A 24,135-nucleotide genomic window follows, 5' to 3' on the forward strand; every position below is an offset into this window, starting at 1 on the left:
AGAAACAGAGAGACCTGCCTGCTCCACGGCTCCTGTTCAGCACAAGCTGGAAATCCCAACCACCCCCACTATTTTTCAGCACTGCAAGAGAAGACACAAGCTGAAAACCTAGAAAGAGTAGGACTGAGCAAATGTCTTTTTTTTTGCCGAAAAATCTCGTTAAGCTGCTCGCTGCGAAACCCGCTAAAAAGCTTCTCATAGCCAGCAGGGCTGCTGGAGGCTAGAATTGTGATTTGTGGCCCTCATCCTGCCCATTCAGAGCAAAAGATAACACCTGCGGGAAGCAGGCGAAAGGTTAAAACCTGGTACCTCTGTGTTTTCCTAAGTGCCGAGCTTGGCACCAGAACAGAGGCTGGGAACAATAGCAGGAGCACTGCGCGTGTTTTCTTTTCCCTTAAAGTAACATTTTTGCTGCAGTGTCATCTTTCTGCTCAGCCAAGCAGGCGCTCTGGGTCAAATCAGCTGCGTGAGCCGTCAGCAGATTTTTCTGGCCCTTTCAAAAGATCTCCAGGCATTGCATTAAGAAGCCAAATCGGTGAAAAAACAGGAAAAAAAAAATCGCAGACTGCCCACACGTTTTACCGGTCAGGCGCTCGCATGACTGTGAAATAATCAGCATTCTTTTGGTGAAATGTAGCAGCTTTAAGCCAGCAGTCTGGCTTCAGTCTCTGGAAAACAGTGCGCTTTCTCGAAAAAGCTAAAACCAGGGTATTACAGCCTGACAGCTTCAAAATTCCTCAGACCTCCCTTAGGAATTGCTCACAAAAGAGCAGGCTGTTCCCCAGGGCTGGGTGTCAGGGAAACAGCCCCTCTGATGGAAAACCCTAAGGGAAGGCATACTTCCATTTACACAATCTTTTATGCTCCGGCTAAATGGCTTGTTTATAATTGTTGGGTTTAGGCGAGAAGAGGCTTCACCTCTCTTCTCAGTTCCTATAATGTAGCAGTGAGGGATTTGGGGCCTGTTGGGTCACTTCCCAAATGGAGGAGAGAGAAGCGTAATTTCCTAGAGTTTTCCACGTTTTCACATGAAGGCAAGCATCTTCCAGCAGACGTGGACACCAACAGCATGGGTACAGCCCCACTTTCACAGCCTTTACCTCAAACCCTACCCATTTCTACCCAAACACCAGGAGAGCAGAGAGAGAAGAGCCACGGAACAAACTTCACCACTGTTTGCTGGGGCTGCCATAAAAGTAACAACATTAAAACCAAAAACATCAAAAACACCCTTTCAATACACAATTTCTTCATAGGCTTTTCCTATCCCAAGCAGAAGAAGCTGCAGAGTTCCATATGGGGCTTCTGACAGCTACCACGAGTCTCTGTGGTTAGGGTGAGAATCATCAGGTTGTTAAAACCGAAGATGACAGAAGTTACATTGCTCGTAATTTTGCCTTACAGAATTGTTTGGGCTAAGGTTTCGCATGCTTGGGACATGTAATTACGTTTTTAAGGGGAACGGTAACTGAGAAAAATTGTAGGAGAATTGTATGAGAAAAATGGTAGGAGAACTTCTAATTAGAAATTGTATCACTTGGCACACGCATACAGATGCTGAATTAAGCCAGAAAATGGCATTTTTTTCAATTCTTTGTTTTGCAAGTTTAATGATTTAACATCATTTTATGTATATGGATTTAATAAATGGATAAATTAACGCAGATTCCCAGTACTTGTGAAGAAGAGGAGCTGACCTAGTCACTGCCATGCTTTAAACAACAGGTGATGGCCTTAATTCCTGTTTGTACAGTTGTAAAGCGGTGGCCTTCAAGCCCACGCCTTCCCATGTTAACTTCCTCCAGTTTGCACCATACTGCAAAAAAGAGCAAATCGTTTCCAAAACGAGACAGAAGCCTGAAATGCAAATCAGAGGAGGAAGCAGTCAGAAAGGGGTCTGCATACAGATTCGGTAGGTTATCAGGTCTTTTACCTGACCGGTAATCAATCCTGGTGCCTGATCAGCTTCGGGGGATGGACCCAAGAGGAGCACAAAGGCTCTTTATTCCCTCTGCTCACGCCGTGACTCGGCTATAAAGCCTGACTTGCTGGGAAGGGCAAGGTGGAGCTGGACATAGGGCCTATCAGGTAACGTTAATGTTCAGCCAAGATATGGACCTTGTGTTTGAACGAGACAGACAGACTTTGAAGAATATAATCTGTGTTGCCAATAATGGCTGGAGTGAAAGAACCTTGCTCTGGTTACCTTATAGGATGGGCTGGTAAAGCACAGCCGGATTCTTATCAAGATGCTGGGCTTGTGTTTTTTTTTTTTAAATCACTGATTCACATGGTAATCGCTGAGAGTACAAAATGCAAGGTCTTCAAAGGGAGGAAACATGAGAAGAGTATAGATTTACCCAGTTCATGTTAGGGTTGCACGCTTTTGTACTGCGTGACTGGTTTTTTATACATATAAACCCTCCTGTACTCGATGGGACTAATCCTACCCACGTCTTTTCAGATTCCCTCCAATTCCAGTTGGACACAGGCTCGCCAGCAGCGGTGAAAAGCAGCAGCTCTCCTGGGGTGCTGTGTTTCTCCGATTGACCTTAGCTCTGTTTACCCTTGCTACAAAAGTTTAGGCCAACATCTGCTAAATAAACTGGAGTGCTGGGTCGATGGGGACAGGGAGGGGGAGTTAAAAACAAATGGGATTGTTCTGAAACAAGAGAGTAGCTAAAGGAGCTCTAGGGAGATTGTGGTGGGTCAGAAAATGGATGCAATTCCCATTGAAATCTACAGAAAGCCTCTGGCATCTCCCATCCAGTTTTGAAGCTGGCAGGAATTACCTGTCTAAAGGTAGTGTTTCCAATTCAGATTGAAACACTCTTTAAAATCTTCAGCCAGGCCATTCTGCTGTTTCTTCTGTTTCCTTTTCATTTATAGCACGTTAAAAATACTCGTACTTCACCCACGCATGCAGCAGCGGCTTAGCTCATACAGCATGTTTAACGGGGACAGCAGCTTACGTTTAAGACAGCAGCATCTGTCCGCCCTGCCAGCTGAATTCCAGTTAAACAACCGAACAGCAACCAGCTGCAAGCATCGAGGCAAGAGGGGTGCTTCCAAAGTCAATGGTGAGTTCATCCCAATGCACTGGGGAAAGCCAGAAACACCAAATGGGACGACACACACTTCTTCTGCCTCCAGACATCCAGGAGGAAGCTGTAAGTCTTGGAAGGGTGCTAGCGCTGTAAGGATGCTGCTGCTTAAGAGCGATCCCAGACTCACTCAGGAGTCTCCAGCGTAGACAGTATGTATCAGAAATCCTGCAGTTATCTTTGGTTTTCAGAGGATGCTTCAGCTGTGTGGGCTGAAGTACGGCTTTGTTTTAGCAGCTATGTTCACACTAGGAAACCACTGACTGCATAGCATACCATTATACACCAGTAAAGCAGTCCTTAAATAACCGTATGTTCAGTTTTCAGCATATGCCTTTAAAGCATCAGGATTAGCATCCCTTAAAAAAGAAGAACAGGGTAATATGAGAGCAGATATTCCCATTATCAACATATCTACATATTTTTTAATCCCAACCAGCACGTGCGCCTGGTGTTATCTCATGGCAGTATGTTCCAGAGCTTATCTAGAATAACTTTGCTTTTCATCACCTTCAAAGTTCCCTGAATATTTCCTTGTTTGTCTGTCAGGCTGCCTTTTGGCGTACTGGACAGCTCTGTTCATGCTCAAGAATCCAAGAAAGGGACAGAGCCCAGCTGATTCAAAGACACTGTCTAGAAAAGAGGACAAATGAGGCCTTCCTTGATAGCAAGCCGCCTGATACTCTTTCATACACAGCAATCCTGAGACTGGCACGGTATCATCTGAGGTAAGCACAAGCCCACGTATACAACCTCAGTACTATACAGGGCTTTTGGGCAAATATTGAAGCCTGGAGCAATCAAAAGTAGGTAAGTAGCCAAGAAATGAGAGTAATAAGCAACACTGATTCATCAAAGCTGCCAACTAACCGGGAATCTGCCTTTGATATGAAAATTGATTTTCTAGACACAAGAAGGTGACACGGCGTTGGAACAAAGCTCCATTGTCTCATGCCAACCCCACCAAGAAATTGAAACAAAATGGAACTCCTCTCCTCTGAAAGCATCACGCTGAGCCGTGCTGAAACTATCAATGAGCAGGAGGAGATGGGCAAGTAATGCCAAAGACGGAAGAGATTCCTCTCAGCTCAGTCAAGTAGACTCCTGGTGCTTCAAGATTTAAGCTGTAATTTGTTAAATCCAAGAATAGTGATCATACATGGCATGTATGTATCAATCCCATCTTGGGATACTTAAGGGTTAAACAGTCCTCACAAAGCATTTTCTTTGCTGACAGTAAAGAGTTAGAAATATATTACTAATAAAATCAATAACAATTACAAAGGAAACTCTACCAGTATCTGTCATGGTGGGAACTCCCTGAATTCTGTTTGTAGTCAAAAGCAGCAAAATAGTAACCTAAGCCTGCTCGGTTCACCTTTAAAAGAAGAAAATTAGAAGAAGCAGGGAGTTGAAATCTGTGTCACTCGATAGCTCCTGGCAAACTCTTCTTGGCTTTATGGTTATGCTTCTAAATCCTCTCAATTTAATGGCATAGGTTTCCCTATTTTTTAGATCACAACTTAAGGCAGCTCTACTTTTTTTCCCTGCGTTACTTTTTAACCAGACCCTGGTCATTAAACTTAGCTGCAAAGGAGCAAGAGCGTCCTTTCAAAAAGAAGGGGAAAAAAAAAAAAAAAAAAGCATTGATGCACAATAACTGCATGGCTGGAGAAAGGAAATCGCTCCCAGGGGCTGACAGACCTCTTGAGTTTCCACTTCGCTGGCCCACGAGGCTGGTCTGGTGCTGGGACTCCCGAGCCCCCAGAGGTGCCAGGGCGCTTGGCGGCTGACAGAGAAGCTACCTTGGCACAAGTCCCCCATCGAAGGCAGGTCACCAGCAGGTCTGCATGGAGCTCCATGCCCCCTCGGTTGGATTATAATCAAATAATCCCCAGTTTAGTGTAATAATCAGGGCGAATATTGCACCCTGCTGCTTCCTCCCTGCCCGACTATGGTTGGGCTGGGGGGAGCTTTGCACCAGGAGGGCATGCCGTCCTCCAGATTGTTTTGAAACAACAAGAAAAAAGCTTATCGTAATCCTCCTGGCAATTAGAGCCCTGGCTGGCTGTAAAGTGTAATGCATTTATCAAAACCTCCTTTGAAGGCGCTGAGGGAAGTGAATTTGAAGCTGTCGGGGACTGCAGGAGTAAGAGAGCTCAGCTGCTCCCAGGGAGCCTGAACTGGGGAGAGGGGGCAGAGGGAGGAGGGAGAATTTCCTTGTCTGGGACGTGCACATTTTCCATCAGCCTGTTTGTACAAGGATAAATAAAACGTTATCTTGCTCAGTGTATCTTTCGAAAGCTCGGCAGATTACAGCTGGCATGCTTCGGGGGCTCTTCCTGCAAGGTTCGCCAAAATGTTAGCCACCCTGGAGCCATAAATCATCCCAAACCAGGCTGCTTCTCCCCTCCTCCCCATCAATGTGAGAAAAACCCAAGCCATTTAAATTTAAAAAGAGAGAGAGGGGGAAAAAGTTGCCACTTCTGTGAAATGTCAGGATGAAACTGGCAGTTTTGGCCTTTTTTACAACATTTATCAGCCGTGTTTTCCCGGAGGGGATTCATACACAGAGGCATGGTGAAGGGGATCATCTCCCCTTGCCACACAACAAGGCCCCGGTCCAGCAGCATCAGGTGAGATTACAAGGGTGCAGTCTTGTAAAAAACATCTAAAGAAGTAGTCCTACAGACCTCTGGACATTGCTTTCCCTCTTCCTCTCAGCTGCAGGTCATTTCCTTAGAGGGCAGGGGGAAGAACATGGCTCGTGATGCTCTCTCTCCTCTTCTACTTCCCTCTGGTGTGGGCATGCAGCCCCTTTTGGCGACAGGAGATCCTCTCCCCTTGGAGCAAAGATCATCTTCCCCTTGAGACAAGAGCATGTCCCGGGATTTTTACAGCCAGCAGGGAGGTGGATCATGGCACCAAGGCTCTCCCACCGCAGGGAAAGGAGCTGTGTCCAGCCTGTGGCACGGCCACCTGAGTCTACCAGGGCTCTTTGCTGAAATGTACTGGCACACGCACACCCTCAGCAAGAAAAGGGATGTCAGGATAGGCAGTGAAAGCCAGGGAAGGATGGAAAGAAGCAGATGGGAAAGTAAAGATGAATTAAATTGACCTCAGCAATCTTCAAGGAGGAGGACCCCTGCATCTCTTCCCCGCATAGAGTGGGATTTCTCTTTGCCCGTGACAGAGGCACAGTCCCACTCCCCTTCCAAGACAGCTTCTCTCTTCCATCAAGTTTTGTTAATCCCAAACCACTGAACATTGCCTTGCGTATTTTTTTTTTTTTTAATCGCTCCCAAATCCCTTTCCTTTCTGGGATTCCTGCTGAGATCCCAGGCTGGGTTCTGCCCTGGAGTAGCTCGGCACGGTTACGTAGCTGGGCTGCTGATTTCCATCTACTAGAGGTCTACCCCCCCAGGCAGCTTCACTCCCTGCACACGCCTGTGCACAACCCTTGTCTAAAAACCTCCTGGTGAAACCTCGCAGTGCATCCTCCCCTGCACGGGGTTATCCTTGGGATGTAAGGAATGCGGGCATTATATCTCTGTGAAAAGGGGCACTGTACTGCACTTATACACGGGGAGGTAGCGGGGATGAGAGCCAGGGTGTAGTAGCCTTACATCTGTGACAATGTTACAGGGGTGACAACAGCAAAAAACTTTGATCAATCCCAGAGTACAAACGCAGGTTTATATTCTTGCCATCTGGCAGAGTATCATGTTAAGAGCCATGCAGACAACGGTGGCTGCTGCTACCCAGTGTACTATATACCAATAAAAGCTGAATGGGTCGACAATAAAGCAGACTTTTGAAATAGCTGTGAAAAGAAAATCTAGGCCACTAAGTGCTGTTAGAAACAATGTCCTTATATTTTTTTCCCTTCCCTGGCTATTCTCCTCTGTCTTGCTACTGCTCTTGGGATTCCTCTTCCCTCCCTTTTCCCAGCCCCGGTGGCTGCACAGAAAGCTATCGAGTGAAATGCTGAATCTAAACTAAAGGGTGAGTTCCTTTAACAAGCATTAAATAACAGTCAGAAGGGGCAGACTGGCAGCTGCCTTCACAGCTGAGACCAAGCCCCCTCTATAAATGGGGGCGTGCAGCATCCCCATGAATGGAGGAATAAATGCAGTCTCCTCTTTCCTGCCTTTGCTTCCCCGACTCAGTGCAAAGGGATAAGAGTCCCAGATAAAGTCCCGGATAAAGTCCTGGGCTGGCATAACCATTATCATTTTGCACTTCTCCAGAGCTTCTCAAGCATGAGCGTCTCCAGTCACCCTCTGGACCCATACCCATAGCAGCTATAAACTCCCAAATGTGCTCAAGCCACCACTGCTCAGTGGGATCCGCCTCAAATGCGGAAGTTTTATCTCAAATTCATGTTCTGCCCTGCACTTTCCACATGCCAAGAGCACATTTGCTCTGACACACCCAGTAGTGCATTACACCGGGTTATTTGGGCACAAAGAGCCAGAACATCCCACTGATGAGGCTCAGAAGGAGGGATGAGCACTCATTTCATTCATGAGTTCACCAGAGCTTAAAGACATTCCAAAGCTAGAAGCAAGATTTTCACGCTGGTGAAAGTGCCATTGGCAATGGCACATCATCTGAGGGCCCCAAGAAATCCCTTCTCTCTCTTCTTGGAGTACATACTTCCCATTAAAATGACTAAGAATATTAGCCAGCAATTAGATGGACAAAAAATTTACCCTGGGAGTCAGATCTCATTGTTACTACGTTTTCCTATCAGGAAACACAATGGTCTCAGAAGGGAAGCAATGGAAGCCCTCAATGGAAACAACAGACCAGGTTGCTGGACTAGACAGCCCTGACCTGGCAGGAAGACCCAACAGCCCTATTCTTCCTCTTTGGCATCTGCGATCCTACAATTGCTCATCCATTTCAATAAATCCTTCAGCTCCTCTATCAGATTTCATTTTTTTTATGGACTTAATTCTCAAAGGAACTCGTTGCCCTGCATTCGGGCCAGCTTTTCATCTTCAGTTCCACTCGGAGCTTTCCAAACCCGCTCAGTGCCCAGGAGGCTATCTTCAGAAAGTCCCGGATGAGGTGGCGTTACTTTGCCAAGGCTCCGAAGCACTATGGATGTATTTGATGGATGCCTGACTCTTCAACAGGAGGAAATATCCGCATGATGTTCTTGTGGATGTTCACACTTTCAAAAGAGCTAGATACTATTTTCCCAAAGTAACTTGACCCGTTTAAAGAACTCGTCCGGGAAAGCCAGTTGAGTATCTCTGACATCTGCATTACCCCAGACACTCTGGTATTAACCATCCCCTTTATCTCACTATATTTCTGTTGATAGCTGAACTATGCAGTGCAGTGGTTCTGGCATCCCAGCAATGGCTAGTTATCAGGAGCAAGAAAGCACGAGGTCTGGGAACTCACTGAAAACATTCAGAGGCGATACGTGAGGGACTGGGAGAGATTAGACAGAGTTTGCTGGGGCTCCAGGAATTCCTGTAATTCAGGAGTTACATGGTGAGATTTTCTTTTTTGTGTGGGACAGCAGCGAGCAGGAAGATGGCGTTTTTATTTCTCTTTATTTTCCCAAAGCCTTCATGCTTATATAGCCTCTCCTGCTTTTTCTCCTGTTGTAACCAGCTGGGGTACCCAGCACAGGTCTTCAGAGTAACAACACCCGTGCCAACTGGACAGGCTCACCTGGCCTCTCATTTCACCAGGAACGAGATTTTGGTGTCTGACTGCATCCACAGCTGCCTCCCTAGCAATTCACCATTTAGGGCTAATTAGCACAAGCTAATTCGTTTCAGGCAGAGAACACTAAAAAAAAAAATAATCCGAGTGTGTAAGGTCAGCCATCCTAGGTTTTATTTAACATACTTTTTTTTTTTCCTGCTTCTGAAACAGATCCCAGAAAGATGATGTAAGACACCTAAACTAGGCAGATGCTGGAGATACACAGTCAAGTGCTCAAACTCACTAAAATGCTTAAAGATGCAACTTCAACCCTAAATACTTTTGATGTAACAGGCCTCTAAAATGAGGTTTCATGGACGATGCTAATTATCCTAATAGCTCATCTCCTTTTCCCACACGCTCCCATACCTAGGTTCTTGGCTTGCCCGGGGAAACAACCAAGACAACAGCAAAGTGATCCAGCAGAAAACAGATGTGCCAACAACGAGGTCTTGCAAGAGCTGTGGCTACAATCATTTACGGGCTCCTGCCTGGTCATGGGGCAGCTGTGAAAACAAGGCTGCTGGGAAAGCACCAAGTGAAGCCTGGGTGGAAATACCGACACAACCCCAAAGCACCAGCAGCCAGTCTCAGACACAGACGCTACAGTGGGAGCTTTCTTGCATTGTTGTTGTTTTTCCCTGAAATAGCCTGTTAGATAAAGAGAGCCAGAGATTAGCTAAGTGCCATCTCCCCTGATACGCGTTTGCCCATTATCTGCTCCTGACACCTAATATCTAATTGCACTGAAACGTCCCAGCAGGACAGCCTGTTCTGAGAGGGACTGAATAGACCGACTGTGGGAAGGGAAAAAAAATAATAAAGAGCTTGCTGGCACATCCAAGAAATGAAAAGGCTGCACTCCAGCAGGGTTAGGATGTCAGCATGGGGATTTCAACAGCAAGAGTGCAAAAGGTTAGTTCTAGGAAAGGTTGGCTACCTCTCAGAGGCACATCCAGGTCCAAGCTATTGGGCCTGGTAAGGTTTCCTGCCTGCAAAAATAGTTTGTGTGCTCTCTGACGATGAGGCCTGGGCTCTTCCCTCCTTCTTTTCTGTTTATAACACATCACTTCAAGGACACCAGTGAGATCAGAGGCTCTCTGTGCCTCAGAGACAGCCCCTGCCTCGCCGTGCTTAAAATCTGCACAGAGTAAACAATGGGGGAGAGGTAGTGTTATCAACTCTCAAGGGGGCTATTGTTGCTGTCTTGGTTTGGGGGGGTTCGTTATTGTTTTTTTTTAAACGTGATCATTGCACTGATCCTATTTACCAAGCAACCTGATCAGCACAGCTGGCAGAGCAGCACAGCATGGCATAGGAACAGGTGACTGCGGAATGGACCCTGCCTGAAAAAACAGCCTCAAATGCACAAAGCAACACAGAGAACCTTTGTCAAAGCCCAGTTTCCCCAAGCTTCATCGTGGAAGCATGAGATTCACGCATCTTTCTTCCATCTGGTAACTGATGAGGCAGCTCCAGTGGTGCAAGAGCTGCATACCAAGCCTCATGGGTTCTGGGACTGACACAAGTCATCCTGCCGCTGAATGCAGGGCTGCATCCACCATATAAACATGACATTGCTTCAGTGATTGTTGTAAACTAAACAGGAAGGTATCAATTGTTTGGAAGCCTCACACTGTCCATGTTGGAGGGAGGAAAACCATTAATCTTTAAACAGAAGTAAAGGAAGATTATGGAGTCTACCACTGCTGACAATTTTTGGCTGTAAGATTTGTCTACTACTTTGTGTCCTCCCATAACAGAGCACTTCTGGGTTATGATCTGCAGATGCATGCAAAATACCTAATGCCCAGGAACAAGGCAGAGGTTTGTGGATTATGCTGTTGTGCTTCGTGGCTTGCACATGCAATGCACAGCCATGACGCATCTGTGACAGTCATGACAGCATAAGGAACTCATGGTCCCCCAAAACTGACACAGCTCTCCACCCTATGTCATGCCTGTTACACCATCCTGAATACTATTTACCCAGTGCATAATGTAACATGCAGCACTCAGGGACATTGCTTTAATTGGCTTTGAAATCAGCCTGGAAGCATCCCAGTTATCCAATGTTGGAAAAGTTCATGATGCATTAGATCGTTTTTCTGCCAAATACCAATGCAACCATTTTACAGCCCTAAACCTTCTCTGAGCCCTCTAATCTAAGCAGAAGCAGCAGTGCTTGAGTCTGGGACCAGGCTTGGTTTGCTCCGGTTTTAGGATTTGAGATGTAATCTTTGGCTGTAGATGTAATTAGGCTGTAGAACTCATTTCCATGATGCTGGAATATTCCAGACTGCTCAGATCAGATTCATACCACCTGGAGAAGCATAAAAAAGTTCCCAAACCCCACCACACACTGTCATAACATGGTGATCAGGAGAATGGCAGTGATGTTAAATGAAACCAAACTATGAAAACAGACCCCTCTGGTCATGCAATCCAAATCCAAAACTAAAAACTGTTATGTGTGGATTGGATTTAAGCAAAAGCCTTTCTTCCATGTAAAAAAACTAGGATGGAGCTATAACAGGTAATACTCCCATTCAGAGGGACCTCAATAGGTTGGAGAAATGGGAAAACTGAAACCTCATGAAATTCAAAAAGGGAAAGGGACAGGTCCTGCACCTGGGGAAGAATAACTCCATGCACCAGGACAGGTTGGAGATATCCCCATCTTGGAGATATTCAGAACAAGACATGACATGGAGATATTCATGACTTGGAGATATTCAGAACAAGACATTCAGGACATGACACTGAGAAACCTCACAGACTATATGGAGAGTAGTGAAAATACTATATAACAGTGATTTGAACCTGGAGCTTGACACCCCATCCAGCAACCTGAACTCAAGATGAGGAGGACCACACTGTTTTGCTCTTCCTCTTGCTTGCTTGGCTTCTCTCTTTGGATCTTCCTGATTAAGTTTTCATTAAACTTACACCTCTTCCCAAGTATATGGGCTTCAGCAAAAGTGCAAAAACAATTTCAGGAAAACTTCATTTCCCAGATACGTTCCCATCAACTCTAACGATGACTTAACTTTCTCTGTGTATACACAACACAAGTCCAGCTGCAACGTGTGTTGTGTAAACCTGGTATGGCTCTGCTGAAGTCAGCAGATGTGGTCCAGATTTGCCTTTTTGCCAAAATGAGAAATTTTGCCTTCTATTTATAACATACTTCCTTGCTAAAGAAATAGCCTTATAATGGAATTCATTTTTTTCAGTAATTGCTTTAGAAAAAGAAACAAAAAAGTCCATCAATTACCAAAAAAGCTTCCTATGCAAGAGCAAAAATGCATGTAGGCCAAGTTTTGTTGTTATGCTGACACAAAGTCAGCATGGAGTCATCCTGATCTCGTCATTAACATGACTGCATATTCACTCTAATTTAAACAGACAGCAGAAATACGTTCTCATGCAAGTAATACATAAATCTGCCAGGAATCAGTGAGATTTTAGCTCAATTCAACAGTTAAGCATACCAACAGACAAGTATTGATGATAAATAAAGATAATGAATGAGAAACTTGTGTTTAGCAGCCTAAGCAATTAATAACTAGAGAAAGACAGGCAGACAGACATACGAAATCTGTCAGCACATGGAAAGGATCCATTAATTGCTTTGCACGCAACTTGTTAAAGCGGACAGCTTCTTTCATGTTGTTTTTCAGAAAGGCAAACTTGTAAGGGCATTTATAATGATGGTGCTACGTCATGGCAGAACCTCCATCCTGAGCAGGGCAATGCCATATCCACCAGGCGTGTCTCAGGTGGGAACTGGGGCACCAACAGCATCCCCCAATATTTAGATTTTCCTACGTTAATCAGGTGACTTTCCTGTTGACTTACCTCCCTTTTCTTTAACGTCTCTAGAGTACATCTTTCCAATGTAACTCCCATTCATATTTAATCTCTCCCTCTATTTAACTTGTCAAGGCTCTAACAAATGAGGAGAGCACTGTTGGCTGAAGGTTTTCCTCTGATCTGCTTGGTCCAAATAGGTACACAGAAGTGGGTATACACTTCAAATGACACAGAACATGTCTCAGAGGATATGAGACCTCAGCCTGCAGTGGGGCTTGCAGGTACCCCAGGTGCATACCAGACCCACCACTGGTCTCAACCTTTATGTTGAGATAAACATATATGCTCTGGCACCCACCTTAGTCTTGCTTGCATCATCCCAGGTAACCCTCAGGATGAGTAAAAAACAAGTGAGGGAACCTCCAGAGGGTGAAAGTCAGTGAAATTAGGACTAGGATTGCAGGAGGCTGGGATGCGGGGCTTACCACGATCTCCTTCGGGTCTGGAAAAGACCATTTTAGGTGGTCATTCCACCTTATTTTTCAGGACCAGGGACTAACCCCACTCCCATGACCCTAGAAGTGCTCCTCTGAGGTCTTACTGAGCAGCGCAGCTTCTGCTGGAGCAATGGGGCAAATCCAACAAACACCCTTTAAATTAAAGTGTAGGACACCTAACAAGCCGAACAGGCTGCAAGCACCAGAAAAGAAGGTTCTAATGGCCGTCTTTCAGAAATCCTGCTTTCATTTGACATTCCTTTTGCCCTGAAAGCCTTGCTTTCATCAACACTCACAGACCTGGTACCAGCTCACACTGTCATCAAGACCTTCCCACCTCTCCTGTCACACACAGCCCTTAACTGCAAGCACTGGCCCTCCAGATGGACACCAGGCCTGTGGGCCACCTCAGGAGCTCCCTGCTGCCATACCTTACCCATCATGTCATGCCATACCCACCATCTCGCATCCTACCTGCCATGTTGCGCCTCACCCACCAACCCACCCAACCTCGTGGCAGCCATTGCAGCATGTCCAGACCTCAGCAGAAAGGCTGAAACACAGGCTCTTCTCTGCCAATTTTCCTCCCCCCACCTCCATGCCAGGAGGCATTTCTCTGAAAAAAAGTCACCTTTAAAGCCAAAGCACACAGGGCCTATTCACAACACCTGGGCGATGGGAAGAGGAGGGCTGCAGTCCCAGCAGCCTTTTCCATCCATGCGCTATCTCAGACTCGGCTCCCTCAGTCCCCACAGAAGCATGGCTTCCCTCTTCACTTGCTATTTAAAAACCAGCCCAAGACTGGGGTGCAGCAGTTTCAGATTAACAGGCTGGGGCTGTGAGCAGGCGGGTGGTGTCTCTCCTCAGCTCTGTCATCATCTGCAGCTGAGCACCAGGCTCCCCCACGGCAGAGCTGCCAGGGCCTCCATGTTGGACTGGCCCATTTGTTTACTTGCAGCTTTGTCTTATTTTTTTAATTTAAGGAGGATCACTTCAAAAAACAGGTTAGAAACTTTGATTCTTAGGGAGAGAAGACTCGGTCATGGGTATACATTATACAAATTTTAGGTTTTATTGCATTTACACGTCCACTGTGAGCTCACTTTACCAGAATAGCTCTTTATCTGCAGACACGGCTTGCTGACCTGGGCTGAACACGGAGCCCACATTGAGGCAGACAGCACTGCACCACGATTATTTGACTCCCTGATTTGTGTCCCTCCAGCAAACCCACTCCCTCAGAAGCCCACAGCTTCCCCATCCCACCAGGCAGGGCACAGACAGCCTCCTGCCTCTGGAGACAGACAGAAGACAGGCATTTTGTTTTGCATAGGATTTCAGAAATTTCAAAATCCAGCTCGACATCGAGCAGCAACAAGACATGAAGTGTGAAAACTGTCTTAAAAGGAAACTTTTATTTTCAAGAGTATTGTTTGGGCCTGTAGATCAGCAAAGCCCACACTACTCTGTGAAGCACTTTCACTTTAATGGGATGGGACTGCTTTTTCTGATGGAAAACAGTTCCTTTCCCAGATTTTTTTCTCTATATATCAGAGCTAATGTAATTACATACATGGAAAAGAGATCTTTCTTCATTTTGCAGCAATCAATTACAGTGATGCAAAGCGGGCTGAAGTCCTGTCATGCTAGAACAGTAGGGTTTTACACCACAAATATCATGGCAGCTTCCCAAGGTCCTGGTCAGGTCAGAGCCCTGATCAAACGAGGTGTGGGGCAAATGAGAGAACACATCCAAACAGAGCAACAGGGCAGAAAGCAGGAGGATGAACAGAGCTATGAAATGAATTGCAGCAGGCTGACTGAAGAGGCAGGAATACAGTCCCCACAGGCAGCACACACCTCCCTTCCTGCAACTTTGTACAACCCTAAGTGGTCAGACACTTGAAAATCAGACTCATTGTACAGGGAAACTTGGCTTTGGGGCACACTGGTCCAGATATACATGCCAGGGGCCTCCTCTTTACAGCTCACAGCTGCTCTCTTGCTCCTGTGGCAAACTGAGACCAAACAGCTCTATTGAAAGACGGTGACATCATTTAAAACCTTTGCTTGTTTTAGTGCACCTGGCCAAGAAACATTGCAGATACTTTCTGTTGATTCGGGATGTAGGAGAAGAGGCCAGCTCTCTCAGGATTTAGCTGTACCGCAGGAAGAGAAGCCTGGGGAGACTGTGGTGGGATAGAGGAAAAGAAATACCCAGTGAGAGGAAGAAAAATAAGCAATTGCAAGAGGATTGACAGTAGAGGAGCCTCAGTGATAAAACCCAGGCGCAAAACGCAAACATCCAGAAGCAACTCAAAAAAGAAAAAGAGAAAAAAAAAGCAAACAAACACAGGAACATGGACAGACATTTATGTCATCCTTGCGCAAGCCTAAGGCAGCTCTATGCAGATGGGGTAACCACTAAAGGCTGTAGCCCTATGAAGGGCTAAAGTGATAATTTCCAAAGCCAATAGATGGGAAGAGCTTTAATTACAGCAGGCACAATCTCTCAGCATTTTGTAGGACCAGCTTAGTATTTCATATGGTCATGCTGCACCCTACAAGCCGTGTGGTGTCACACTCCTTTCAACATGCCCAGTGATGACAGCACAGCGATGAGATGGCATCACCTCTCAGGTAACGCTATTAAGTCACAGCATGCAAACAGAGGGGCTGGAAGCTGAAAGGGCAACTTGGGGGGCTCCACCAGGTGGTTATCCTGGAAATCCTAAAGGTGGAATGCACTAAAAAAATGGGTGCTATGGAAGGGGTCTGATTAAAAAAGAACAGCAAGTGCATTATAATCCCAAGAGGTATATGGCTGAAGTCCATGGAAAATCTGTTCTAGGATGCTTAGCAGACAATCCAAGGACCAAAGGCTATCTTAGCCTTCAGTGCACAATATGTTGTTGCCACCTTTTTTAAACACCATTAGGCAGCAACTCATCCACGCTGTCCTCGAAGAGCAGTTGAGCATCTACACACCTGGCATCCTCCACCTCCTACCAGCACTCACCCAGTAGCACGAGGATCACGAGTGAGCAGGTGCCTCCCCTCTGCCAGCCTGACCATGGCCTGGCAGAGGGCTTAGAAGTGCCTGGTTTGGAGGGCAGCAGCAGGGCCACCCTCTCCAGGCAGCGGAGCCATGCACGCGGCTCATGCGACAATTTCGGCTCTGTAATTGCTGAAAGCAGTTTTCTAGGGGCCAACGTTAAAAGGGAACCACATGATTACAGAGGGCTTGTGGACAGCCACAGGCAGGCCCACCAGAGATGAAACTGTGGGCTCCCTGAACAGTAGACGGAAATTCCTCGGGAACCTCAAGCCCATTACCAGGCGCTGACTCCTTTGTGTCCCTTCAGATTCAGATGAAGAGAACAGGCATTAAATCCATAGCAGATCTGTGGTTTAGGACTCCAGTTAACAAGGCAGGCTTTGCCTTGCTTATTTTTACATTCCAGTCGTACATAAACGAAGAATATAATCTGCTTTTGAGGATTTAAAATGTGTGAATCTGGTTGTCACTGTTAAGGTGCTTCGCCAGTGCCGTCCGCCTCTGTTCACTGGGTCTGACGTGCTAGGTTGATTTTTTTTGTTGTTTTCTTCTTTTTCTATCTGATGACTTAGAAATGGAAGGAGCACTACAGAAGGGAAAATTGAGGTTGCTTTTGAAGAATTGCTTACTATTAGGGAAGGGAGGGAAATGTTTCTGGTTCAGATTAGCAGGGGTGGATTATGACAGAGACCATTTATGAATGCGAGCCCTCGCATTCCATCAGCACATGAATGCTTTGCTGGTGCACCATCCAGCCCAGTTCTGACCATTAAAGCAATGGCATTTTCAGCACTGTTTCCCTTGAGAGGCTGCCCCGTAAGCTCAAATGTCTGGAGCTATTTACACTGTCTATCTTTACCCTCCTATGTAGCTAGTGGACAGAGTAGACACAACTCAGAGTCCTCACTTAGACACCTAAATTAGGTGCCTACAGTTAGTTGATACCCCCACTTTATCACACACTCCCTTTCACGTCATTTTTGGACTGTCAGATTGGTGCTAACAAACCTGAGCACCCACAAAACGAAGCGTCTCTCTTTTTAGGATTATATTACCCCAGGAACACACAGGCGGCTACAGTTCCACTGGCTGTTGGCAGTCGGTTTGGGCAGATTACAAAAGGTTCATCTACTTCGTTGCACTTTCGTGCATGTTAAAAGAAACCATGGATGAAATGCAGGACCAGCCTCCTGCACTCCAACACCTGCCCAGAGAGGCAGTTCCTTGCACCCAGGGTTTGCTTTGCGGTGAGAAGAGGAGGAGAGAAAAGCCTCTCTCTCCAAATGTACACAGCACCTGTCCAAGCGGTCAGCTTGCCTCGGGCAGTCTCACTTTGACACATTACACACTGGATTTGGGCTGTGAAACGCTGTGCTGTGACCTGTCTGTAGAAGGAACAGCCACCGTAAAAGACAGAGGGGGGAGGTCCGGGTTTCCTGCAAAACGTAACCAGCAGGAATTAAAATGTAAAAGAAACACCCTCCGGGGGGCTTCACAGAAGCTATAAACCTAAACAACTGTTTTGCCAGGTGTTATGGTGCAGCGCCTGCTGCTAACGGGGCTCTTTGCTGGCACCTCGCCTGTCTCAGTGCCCTGAGCCCACCGGGTGGGCAGCGCCGAGCGGGGCCAGCCGGAGAAGTTATTAGCCAGAGATGCTCGGCAAAGGCTGAACCCACGACAGGCTTTGAGCGGCTGAATGAAGTGCTGTCATTTCCCAGCTGGGAGCGGGAAAGAGCACGGCGCCGCTTCCTGATGCTGTTATTTTATTTTGCAGCAGCTTCCCCTTCCCGCTGTCTGAATGTCACAGATTACTTCACCGCTGTGCGAGCTTGGGGCGGGGGGAGCAGAGGGGGAAGAGAAAAATCTGGCCAGCGCTTCCCAAGCTGCTGCATCCCCGGTGCCCCAGCTGCCGCACAGAAAGAACGGGCTGGAAGGGACGGGTGGCAAATTCACTTTTTTGGGGAAGCAGGAGCCATGCACAGGTTGTTAACCCACCCACCGAGGTCTGCAAATACCCGAGGATCCTGCTTGTGCTCCCATCTCTTTAACCCCTGTGCACTACGGCTGGCGATGTCACGCTGGCTCAGGAAATATAAGCCCCGGGGCTGCTTTTCGGAGCCTGTCAGCAGCGCTCTTTTGTCAAGCAGAGGCCTTCCTGTCAAGTGATACAAAGTGCTCGCTCTCCTTTGCCCCTTGGGAGCTGCACATGCTTCCTCCCGCAGCAGCCCCAGCCTTTGTCAGCCCAAGGGAACAGGGCAGCTGGCAGGACGCCCGCGTGTCTGGCAGGAGAGCACCCTGCGCGACCCCGCACATCGCCACCGAGCGCGTGCGAGGGGCCTGGGAAGGGGAGGCAGAGGGGAATTTGGGGGGACCGGGCTGGAGAATGGCCTAGGTCACAGGTCGGGATGAATGGCAAGGATCTGCACGTTGCTTCAGAGCAAAGCAACTGGGTAATGGTGCTCAGAGCTGCTCAGAGCTGGTGCCCCTGTGCTAGGGACTGACCGACTGCACAGCTGCTGGGAGCCCACATACCAAATGGAAAAGGCAGCAGCAAGGACTCCATCCAAGGCAATACATGCTGCTTTCTCACCCTCTCCAACCTGTCTGGCTTCAAACTAGAGGCAATGAGAAAAACTAAAGGTCTATCTGATCAAGTCAGAACAAGTGCTGCAGCCACGTGATTTCATATAGCCTAATCTACAGAAACCTCCTTCCCACAGCGGGAGTAAGCTGGCTGACTGAAGCACTCAGAGAACTAACACAAATAACTAAGAATAAGAAACAAAAGGGCCGTGGCATGATTTCATAATGATACCACAGTTACAGCAGCAAGAACATCAAGTTCTCCAGTAAATGGAAGAAGCCCCTTTCACCAGAACATCCTTGTCCTTGTTTCTCTTAGTCACTTCACTTGGCCAAAGCCCTGTTTTCAGGAGCTGGCTCCGTATCTGCAAATTTACACACTCAGATTTGTATCTTCAAGGTTTTTCACACAAAATAAACTAGATCATATTCAGTTCTTCCTCTGTGTTTTAATAACCTTCACCTTCATTCTGAGTGAAGGGCCATAGGAGGGAGAGCAGACAGCAGCAGTTTGAGCTGGGGTGATCTAACACCACCCTCCAACCCCGCCACATCTGCTGGATCTTAACTCTCTTCTCCTTGCTGCTTAATTTACTGAAAGCTCTTACCTGTGCCTTTTCATTTCAGCAGGGCTGTTCCCTGAACAAGGTAGCACACAGTGTGAGGATGGTCAATGCAGCCACGTAACTGCAAACACAAGCCAAGAAGCCAGGTACCATGTATTTTTTCTCACCCGAGTGCCAAACAGCACTTTTACATTCAAAGTTCTGGCACAAAGATGCGTGCTAAAATGCCTGCACACAAGTTCAGAGGGTAGGCTGAGGTTACTAAAATCATCCTTTGTATTAAAACAAAAAGAAGATGCCAACAGAAGCATTCTACATAGGTCTGTCCATTCTGAAAGAGATGCAAAGTGCTTTCTTCACAAAGCAAACACTGGAAGGATAATGAAATGGCAGCATGATGTTTCATGGCAACAGTGTCGTTTGCTCATTCCCTACATTACTGTCATATCAGAAACATTTCATAAAAGTTTTGTGTCAGAAGTTACTACAATGTAGTAAATGTAAATTTACTACATTTTCAACTTTTAAGTGTGTGAGAGCACATTGAGATCACAGCATAAAAAGCAAAAAGTCAGGCTTGAGGACAAAACTAGTTTCAGAAGAAAGGCTCCTCCTCTGATTGCGAGGGAGGTCTTGAATCACATTTTTCTCCAGATGGTCTTTCCTTTTACTTCAACAGTTGAAAAGACAATTAATTTTAATAGACAAAACCATTAGAAGATCCCATGGTTGACGTGCATCACAGCAACAAGACAAGTGGCCCACACCAGTAGCCTGGAGCTCTCTTCCTTTTGCACAAAACTTCTAGCCATCTATTTGGGAGGCTCTCCAGGAGAGTCAGTAAAAGTTCTACCTGTATCAGCCTCTTAGTGACACCCCCCAAACTGGGCACAGAGGGACGGATCCAGTAACATAGGAGCGCTTTGCAGAGAAGGGCTGAAATTCCAGCCTCTTTTTAACTCATCTAGCCTCATCCTGCATCAACAAGAGACAACCACAAGAGGAAAAAAGTGAAGGCTGAAAGTACCAGCGTTAGACTTGCAGTCATGCTGCCAGCTCTGGGCGGAAGGACAGAAAACATTTGGTAGCGCCCAACAACACTGCTTTGCAGTAACTGAGGCAAGGAAGTTTTCACCATCACACAGCCCCACGGTTTCAAGAAGCATTTAAGCAGACAGGTTGCATTAAATCCCATGTCAACATGCAGCCTCCGGCTTAGATGTTTGGATTGAACGAGTGTAACTCTCCACTAATCTCTGGGGTGACGGGGAAAACACTATCCCCACATCCCTCAAGGCACAAAGAAAATCTTTTAGTTCTCACTTCTTTTTCACCCCTCTTAAAGTGATGGCATTCCTCACCAGCTGTAATCAGCACGCTCTCCCGAAGTGCCATTTAATACCGTCACACAAAACTGCAGCCTGACTCCCTTTGGGTTCTTATGTGCAGTAATTGCAAGACACGGCAGCCCTGGTCTGCCGGGCTCCAAGAGGCTTTCTGCAAGGACACCGACTCAATTCCCCCTTTCCATGGACTCACAGCTACATGTCTGAGAGATGGACAGCATTTCTCTCTGTTGCATCCACCCCCACCTCCACTTAATTTCATGCTTGGGCTGTGACTGCACTAACAGGGCATATCTAGTTTCTCCCTCGTATGCTGATTAAACCGACATGGTGCTTTGCACAGTCTTTCACGGACTCCTTATCTCAGTAACAAGAGGGAGGAAAAAGCACAAGGACAACTCTGAGCAAAGCAACACCGTCTCCCTTTCTGGCACTGGCAGAAGTCTCGCTGGGAAATGGTGTGCAGTCTGTCAGGAAGCTGGGAGAGAACAGCTACGACGGCTCAGGAGCTCATTAGGGAAGGACAGTACCAGGAAATTCTGGAGATCTATTTAACAGCAATGTTTTGCAAACTTTTCTCTCTATTTTTCAACTGTATCACTTTGAGGAGGTGGGTAGAAACCAGAGCTTGGTGAGGCCCTGCACAAATGTTTTCGGAAGTGGCCTTTGCTTCTGAGAGCTCAGCAAAATATGCTCAAGACTGAGTACTGTGCTGCCTTGCCAAACCTTGTGTTCAAGAAAATCAGGGTCATGGCTGCAGAAGCAGGGCACTGAAGCCACAGCTGAATTCTGCTACTTTACATCAGTCCAAAACTCATTAGATCAGCTTTAACAGAATGATTTTTCCTAATACTGCATGTTTTTGTCCGCCAGGCTTTGGGGTTGTTGAATTTATCAAGCCTATGGGCCTTCTCTAGAGAAACCTTTTTTTGTTTGAGGACTAAAAAATACTTTAAAAAATGAATTTGGGATTTTCATGTAGTTCTCAGTTCGTTTTTTCAAATGGTCATAAAAGCAGGAAATTCTCTAAGGCCCACAAGAGGAAGAAAGGGAACAGCCACCACACCAGGATATATCAGTGGCAGCACCATTGGTAGATGTAGAGATGAGAGACAGATCTCCTGACTTTAGGGCCTTGAGACAGTCTGTGTAGGATGTCTGGGGCAGTTCAAGATGTCCCAGGTCATCCATATGGGGCTGTTTAGATTTCTATGATGCAGCTACGTACAACCAAACGATTCCCCTTCAGCTCCCTGTAACAGAAGTACAGAGGGGTTCTGTTCATCTCGTGATAATGCAGACACTTCAAGCCGGTCTCCTAGCACATAGCCCACCACTCTTTCTCTACAGACTCCATTTGACAGGCTCTTCAGATGGCAGTAGCGCAATGAGTGCAGGGACTGTAAAATAAGGATGGCTGCAAATCAAAGTTTTAAACCAATCCTAAGATCTGAAGTTCCAAGAGACCTCTAGGAAATGCAAAGACGTTAATTTGCCTTTCTCTCCTGCCTGCTTCTTGCACTCTAGCCAGGTACAAAACTGCTTTGGTACCATAACACAGCCATTTTACTCCTGATGGGCTTGTGAAGCACTCACAGCTCCTTTCAGCTCAGCCTAAAACCATCTGACACCTTTACAAGTTCCTTGGTTGCTCAGAGGAGCCAGCCCAGCATCTCTAGAGCAGAATATCTGAGAGCACAACACAAGGATAAAATGCAGACTGTTTCCAACTCACAGGTTAGAGGCCTTGCTTTAGAAAGCCTCCAAACCCATCACAAACATATTTGCTGTCTCCAAATCCCCTTTCCACAACCCTTGCAAAGATGGCAGCACCTAGGAGTGGAGTGAGGGGAGCTAGTTTCAGGAGCAGATTGATTACCTGTGATATACTTCGTTGATACAAAGAGACTGGCTCAGACCTCAGCTCTCACAGCACTTCATTTGCTTGTCACACAAAATTAAGTTTGAGACAGACTTGGTCTACACACACATAACTACAGTTTACACATGTGCAGCCTATTTCAGGAGGAAATACCTTTGTTTGACTTGTTGTTTTTTTTTAAAAAATATATATTTTTTTTGATGGGACCAGAGAATTGCAGCTGATAGCACTATTGAATGGAACTAGGCCAGGTGGGTTATTGTTCCAGATAGCCAGTCTGCTGGAAAGTGCTTTTACACACACACACACACACACACACATACGAACTGTTTGGCTGGGCTGGTTAAAACACTGCAGCACTTATTGCTCCTTGAGGCTTATGAGTTCACTTCTAGGCTCTGGGCCAGCTTGGAAATCACATAACCCACATGAGCAGCAAGGTTGTAAGGAGATGTTTGTCAAGAAAAAAGATAGTTCCTGAGTGCCGTTCCCTGCAGGACATATCTCAGCAACCCTGAAACCAAGATAGTAACTAGTCAACACTTCAGGGACTATCCTTGGCGAGGTCAGCCAAGAAATGACTGCCCACCACCATGACTGAGAGGGTTACCATGCTGGGGAGAAAGGAGAAAGCTCCTTCTGGGCCTGCCTCTTCCCTGCAGAGAAGTACAGAAATTTTGAGTCATCACTGCAGCACTTATGTCAAGTGAAAGGGCCAAAGAGACATAAAAGGGCCATATATTATTTTAGGAAAGACAGCTTATTATGGGTAGGTGCCTTCCAAGGGCCTCCCAGCAAACATGGGTACCAGGGGCAGGAGGAGGATGCCAAGTAATCAGAGCACAGCATGCTCAATACACATGGAATAACAGTGCATGACACTACATGGCCCAGAGGACACCTCATTTACAGACATGCCTTTGAAGAAGACTGCAAACAACTAAGGGTCTCTTTCACCTACACAAGACAGGCAGCCAGCAAGGTGGAGAAATGCCTTTAAAAGTTTAGTATCTTTCGGTATAACAAGGTCCTTTATGCAAATCCTGGCAGGGATAGTCACCCTGGCCCTTCACAAATTCATGCCATTAGTTTCCTCCCCCTTTAGCACCTGGTGCATCTCCTTCAGCTAGATCACAGTGGGGTGAAGACTGTGTCTGAGACATCTGACCCCTCACAAGCACATGCCACCACCGAGGAAGTCAGCGGGGTTTTGGTCCATCACATGGAGTTAGAATTTATGCTGAAAATAAGCAAAATAAAGGGTGAACCCCTATTGCAACATGATGTAACAACCCTCATGAAAAGAAAACACAGCTTTTCGTATCATCAGGTTTCCCATACCCTGACCATCATCTTTTGTTTTAATTTTTGCTGTTTAGAGGTAGTTTGTTATTTGGGGAGAGCGAGGGGTTATGTTTTTTTCCAATTAAATTGTGGCAGTGGTGTGCAGAGAAGCACAGCACTTCCCCTCTCTCACCGGGTAAGCTGCAGCACAAAAGCTTGGGGCTGATCTCACATCCTCTTCAACAATTAGAAGTCAAGGCCAGCAGCAC

The 24,135-nt window shown here is 46.5% G+C and overlaps 1 protein-coding gene and 1 long non-coding RNA gene across 3 annotated transcripts in view; both read right to left on the reverse strand.

The window, feature by feature from the left end:
• The window catches only part of FGFRL1 (fibroblast growth factor receptor like 1), a 167,161-nt gene that overhangs the window by 117,174 nt on the left and 25,852 nt on the right, over window positions 1-24,135 (reverse strand). The window lies entirely within an intron of this gene.
• Window positions 6,219-14,303, reverse strand: LOC118165901. The gene is made up of 3 exons (XR_004750280.1): window positions 13,779-14,303; window positions 13,136-13,300; window positions 6,219-9,975 (listed from the first exon to the last, which is right to left on the reverse strand). It is a non-coding gene; the product is annotated as an uncharacterized LOC118165901 (long non-coding RNA).

Source organism: Oxyura jamaicensis, chromosome 4, assembly GCF_011077185.1.
Source record: "Oxyura jamaicensis isolate SHBP4307 breed ruddy duck chromosome 4, BPBGC_Ojam_1.0, whole genome shotgun sequence".
NCBI lineage: Eukaryota > Metazoa > Chordata > Aves > Anseriformes > Anatidae > Oxyura > Oxyura jamaicensis.